Source organism: Phyllostomus discolor, chromosome 2 (genome assembly GCF_004126475.2).
Source record: "Phyllostomus discolor isolate MPI-MPIP mPhyDis1 chromosome 2, mPhyDis1.pri.v3, whole genome shotgun sequence".
NCBI classification, from domain to species: domain Eukaryota; kingdom Metazoa; phylum Chordata; class Mammalia; order Chiroptera; family Phyllostomidae; genus Phyllostomus; species Phyllostomus discolor.
Window position 1 is genome coordinate 160,462,895 of NC_040904.2, and position 6,253 is coordinate 160,469,147.

Sequence of the window (6,253 nt, forward strand, 5' to 3'; positions counted from 1 at the left end):
CACTTTATTTCTCCTAGCCCCATCTGGTTCTCATTACACTCCCGCCCACGGCTGGGAGGGATTGTGGAGGGGCGGGTGGACAGGCGGGGGATCTGAGCTCCCGGCCTTGCGGCTACAGGCCTGGAGGAAATGAAGGAGGGGGTGGGGGGTGAGGCGGGAAAAGAACCGAGTGGCCAGAGGCAAAGTTACCCCTAGTCCAAAACCTCCGCCGCGCCCGGCCATTCCGCACTTCTGAGTGGCCCGCCTGGGCGTGGGCGGCGTGGGCGGGGGCTGAGTCTACATTCGGGTCTGGCCAGGGAACCTTTCTGACTTCGTTGGAGGCGGGAGCGTGGGGGTGCATCACTGAGGGGAGGGGGCATTTCAGTAGCTACGATTCTTCTCCCGTCCCCTATCCCGCGACTGGAGGCGCGGCTCGACAGGCTCCCTAGGAGGGCACTCTCCGAGCCCCTCTGATTTGTGTGGGTGCCTACTCCCCCATTCCCCTCTAGTTATTTTGGAGCCTGGGCTGCCAGCCACTGGCCGCGGGTTTCCACGTGCCTCCTCCCTCCGTCTGCCCACGCTCCCCGTGACGCACATCCTCCGCCCACGCAGCCTCTACTGGAGGCGCCCCCCTCCCTCCCACCAGCCCCCTTGGGGCGGTGCTGAGCCCCTGGTTCCGGAGGGACACACTGGACCCGGGAAGAGGGCGGAGTAGGGCGCGAAGCAAAGGGGCAGTTACCACCCGGGCGCGGGACGCCTGAGTTCCCGCCCTGCAGAGGACGAGGGAGGAGCCGATTCCACTCCTCGGGACTGGGATGGATCAACTCAGCCACAGAGGGAGGAGGGAGGGAAAAATCACGCGGATCGGGACTGCCCACTCCCCTAGGGGACTCCGAAGGGGTCTGTGTGGTGCAAACCTGAGTGTGAGAGTGAGACTCTCGAGCGTTTCTGTCTTGTTTGTCAGGGTTGTTGTAAGGTTTTAATGAGAGGATGTATATACAAACTCTGTAAAATGCTAAGCAAATTTAAGGTGCTATTGCCAGTTGGTGCCTTTGTACCCCGAGATTATGTATTTATGTGTTTCTTAACATCTACTTGTGTATCTGTGTTTCTGTGTCTAGGTTTGTTTGTAAGTCGCTATATGTGGATTTAAAAATATGTACATTAAAAAAATCACTGACTTGTCAAGCCCTGCCAGAGGCCGACAGAGCCCCAGCAGCCAGGCAGCCCGAGCTGCTGAAATGTCTGTTCTTTGCTTCCCTCCCACTCCTACCGCCCCCAGCTCCCCTCCTACTCCCTTCCGTTGAGAACAAGGAATTTCCAGTCTTTAGCAAAAGGAGAGACAAAGAGCCAGGCTAAGACTCTGAGAAGCAGTAGAAAAACAAAGAGAAGGGCCAGGGGGTGGGGGAGATGACAGAAGGTGTAGGACAAATACAAGCATCTTCGTTTCTTCTCTGTTTCTCCATGGGCCCCATTTCCCCCAGGGTGGCTCAGGGCCACTTCCCTACCCAACTCACCTGCTCCCCGCACCCCACCTCAAGAGTTCTCAAGAGGTGAGCAGAGCTACTATCGATTTAATTAATTGATTGTTTGTAAATAATTTACTAATCAGCTAATTATTTATTAATCATTCCTAGGCATATGTAGATTTTCATCTAGCAGACTGCATTGCCCACTCCCCCCCATTTTTCACCGGGCCAAATCAAGCTCTCTCAGTAAGGCCTGGCTCAAATGTCGCCTTCCTGGACCCTCTCCTTCTTGCACCCACTCTAGGCAGAATTAACTCCTCCCATTCCTAAGTGGCCTCCTGGCTCTCTGTACACATTTCAATTATAGTTGCTTGTTTCATCCTCAGCCTAGAACATCCTCTGGGTAGGTCTGGCATCTGGTAGGCCCTCTGAAATGAATGGGTTGAGATGTTATTTCCAGGTCTGAGTGACTTTGAAAAGGGCAGTTGACAGATTTTACCCCAAAAGGAGCTGGATCTGGGCCAGACTGTTTAAGTGAGAGCTGTGTTTTCCATGTCTCCTCCCTCACGTTTGCAGCGAGTCTCACAAGTCTGGCTCCTTAGTTTTCTAAAATGTCCACTATTCTGGTGAATTCATTCATGCCCAGCTGCTAAAGGTAGAAGATTGGAATCCTATTGGTAATAGAAAGTTATAAAGTAGTGATGCTCGTTTATTCCTCTTTCATTAATATGTTAGAATTGTAATTTAAGGAATATTTTCCTTTAATTTAGTCACCTTACGAGAGATGCTTCACCCCCTCAGACAAGGGAACTACCTTTAAGGAGTTCATAGACTAGTAGGGAAGCTATATAGACAAATAATTACAGTGTAGAGCTATAATAGGGACACAAACAATGATAGAAAGGTAGGTTGCAAGTGATCTATTCTGCCTGGGGTTGTGAGGCACAAGTTTAGGCACACATCCAAAGGAGGTGATGATGGTGCAGCCTAGGATTTTGAATTCTGAATAGATTTCTAGGAGGAAGAGACTGTCAAGTCAGAGACAGCAGGATGTAAACTTATGTGGAGGTATGAAACAATGATATGTTTGAGAAACTAAAAATTATTATTTCTGGATGGGAGGTGATGGTTAAAAAAAAAGGGAGCCCATGGAAGTATACAAGGCATTTCATAAAGATTATAGACTAGGGCTTCCCAAGCTATGGTAATGGACCAGTTTTTAAAATTTTCAATCTGCCCTGGCTGGTGTGGCTCAGTGGACTGAGCGCTGGCCTGAAACCAAAGGGTCACTGATTGGATTTCCAGTCAGGGCACATGTCTGGGTTTCAGGCCAGGTTCCCAGTAGGGGGTGTGCAAGAGGCAACCACACATTGATGTTTCTCTCCCTCTCTTTCTCCCTCCCTTTTCCTCTCTCTAAAGGTAAAGAAATAAAATCTTTAAAAAAAAATAAATGAAAATGCCAATCTATCATTATTGATTGATTGATTGATTGATTGTCTTAGCCACTACTAATATTAAATTTAAAAATGAGTTATTAGAAAAATGAAGTAAAATCCCCATTTTATTAGATTCAATAAATATAAAATTTCTGTCAAATTACTATAAAAGTTTCTAAATGCTTACATTTAATTTTGAAATTGTTTCATTACGGATTGGTAACACACTTCAAATAGCACTGCTGTAGTTGTATCTTCACATCTACCTTTTAGATCATACTAAGGACCCTGGACTTCATCACAGAAGATGCTGCGGGACCGTAAAGACTTTGTAATACCGGAGTTACAAGTTCAGATCTGCATTTAGGAGTAGTGTGGAGGAAGGCTTTTATGGCTGTGAAAACAGCAGGGAGGTCAGCTTGGAGGAAACTAAAGTGGTTTAAGTGAGAGATCACAAGGTGCTGGACTTGACAGAGAGGAAAGGACAGATTTCAAAAGATTCAAATCAATAAGACCCAGTAATTGAGTGGCTGAGGGGTTGAGGAAAGAGCAAAAGGGTTAGGGTGACTCAGGCTTCTGGCTTGGAAGATGCAGTAAATAGGATGGAATGTTCCTTCTCAAAACGTTGGGAATTGTCTTCATCAACTATTCATTGTATGCAATCCTTTTCCTAACTTAAAAAATTATAAAAACCAAAATCATTTGATGACAAAACCAAATTTGATCTGAACTTACTTTGTGGCAAACCTGACCTCAACTTAGATGAAGTTATTTATAGTTTTTGTTTATCACACTCAGATTTATCATAGTGCGAATATTCATATATCACATTGCAGAAATATTAATTTGTTCAATTACGGGATACTGCCCTAGACCCTGTTGGAATTGTTTTTCATATTGTATGTGCACCATATTACCTTTCTAAAATTCAAAAAATTTTGAAACACATTTGGTACCCAGATTTCCCACCCCGTTTACTCATCAGTCTTAGTTTGAGTTCTTTTGGTTATTTGCATATATCAAATCCACCTGCAGATAATGAATATTCATCGCAATGTATGCTATAGACTCTGAAGATGATTCTCAACGTGTTTTGAGCAATGTCTTAATTATTAAAACAATGCTAAAAGCATCTTGAGTGATTACTGTGAAGTGAGAGAATTCATTTGGATGGTAAGGGGTGCTGTGTTTATGGAAAACCAGTTACATTATTGTACACTTCATTTTTACGTTTTAGCAGTCAGTGGTCAGTGATCTTCTGAAATTGGTTCCCAAACTTGAAATTAGTTCCCCAGTTCTCCGGGCTTTAGTCAAAACCAAAGCATGAGCTCTGAATGGTGAGAGTTTGGGAACTGGTAGAAAATGAAGAGTGTATGTGTATATACACAAATTATTTTTAACACTTTTAGATTTACAAAAAAGTTGAGAAGATAATACAGAGTGTTTCCATATACCCCATCCCAGTTTTCACTATTATTATGTTAATGTGGTATATTTGTTACTATTAATGAATCAGTATCGATACATTGTCATTAACTAGAAATCTGTAGTTTACTCAAATTTCCTTAGTTTTTACTACTTATTTTTCTGTTTCAGAGTCCCATACATGATGCCAAATTACATTTGATTCTCACGCCTCCTTACACTCCTCTTGGCTGTTAGTTTCTCAGATTTTCCTTGTTTTTGATGACCTTGACAGTTTTGAGGAGTACTTGTCAGGTATATTTTTTAAGGTTTTATTTATTTTTTAGAGAGAAGAGAAGGGAGGGAGAAAGAGAAGAAGGAAAAGATCAGTTGGTTGCCTCTCAGACGCCCCCAATTGGGGATCAGGTCCGAATCCCAGGCATGTGTCCTGACTGGGGATCAAAGTGGCAACCTTTCAGTTTGCAAGGAGGACACCCAACCCACTGAGTCACACCAGTCAGGGCTTGTCAGGTATTTTGTAGGATGCCCTCTGTTGGAATTTTTAAAATATTTTTCTTGTGGCTGTATTAGTTTTATGTATTTGAGGAAGGAAAACCACAAAGATAAAGATGCCATTTTCATCACATGCTATCAAGGCCATATAATATCAATGTGATTTATTACTGTTGATATTCACCTCTCTATATCAGCCAAGGGAGTGTGTGTGTGTGTGTGTGTGACATAGGATGTCCATTGTCTCAAGGGTGGCCTAAACTGTTCTTTATGAGGATAAAATTTCTTCTTTTGTCCATGGCTCAGCCTCATTTTGACTTTAAAGAATTCCTTATTTCTGCCCTGACCAGTGTGACTCAAGTGTTTGGGCATTGTCCCACAAACTGAAAGGTCACCAGTTGGATTCCCAGTCAGGGCACATGCCTGGGTTGCAGGTTCTGTTGCATAGGAGAAGCAACCAACCTGATTGATGTTTCTCTGGAATCAATGTTGCCCTGCCTCTCTTTCTCCCTTCTTTCCCCTCTCTCTAAAAAATAATTTAAAAAATTCCTTGTTTCTGAAAGACTGAACCTTCTCCAGCAGTTACATCCTTCCCTGAATTTCTCAACTCATTAGGTTCCATCATGGCCAGTGTTCCTACTCACCACTAGCAGATCCTCTTAAAAAAAAAAGATGTTTCAACTTCTACTAACATTTACCAAACACCTATTATGTACCAGGCACTCTGCTAGGCCTGCACTGTGTGAAACCATTTAATGGGAAGCAGCTTGATGCGTGGAAAGATCTCAGGCTTTGTAGTGGTTAAGACTTGGATTGGAACCACAGCCCAGCCCAACTAACTATGCAGTCTTGGTTCAGTTTCTTTTGCCTCTCTTAGCCTTGGCTTCCTAAGTGGAGATAATATTTGTTTCACAAGATGTTATGAGGAATTAAAAAACTCTCTTAATCCTCACATTCATTTAGCTTCCAAAAATATTTCTATGACTACATTTTAAATCATCTAGGGCTTACTTTAAAAAATTGTTCAGTCAGGGCCATAGTTATAAATAGCTGTCAATGATAAGTTTTCCATAACAGAAAAATGTGATAAAAAGGAAAGAAGGAAAACAGGAGCTTGAAAGAATGTCCATAGAAATACCAAGTTTAGCCAAGGAGGCCTCGCCCATCCTGATTTTCTATTGGCTAAACTCACCATCAATCGCACCAGTTGTAAATAAACTGGAGACGGAAGCTTGTTGTTAGGGGGTGGAATCTTCCTGTCTCCATCGCTAAGATAAGAGCTGTTTTGTAATAGGCTGAAACTGCTGCTCCCGCCCTCTCGCATCCGTTGCTAAGAGGCGGGATTTTTGGGTACACCGCGGGACTGCTTGCTTGAAGCTCCGCCCATCCAATTGGTTGTTGTTGGGGGAGGGTCTTGTAGTGGATAGGCTGCTGGCCCTGCCTGTTCGGGAT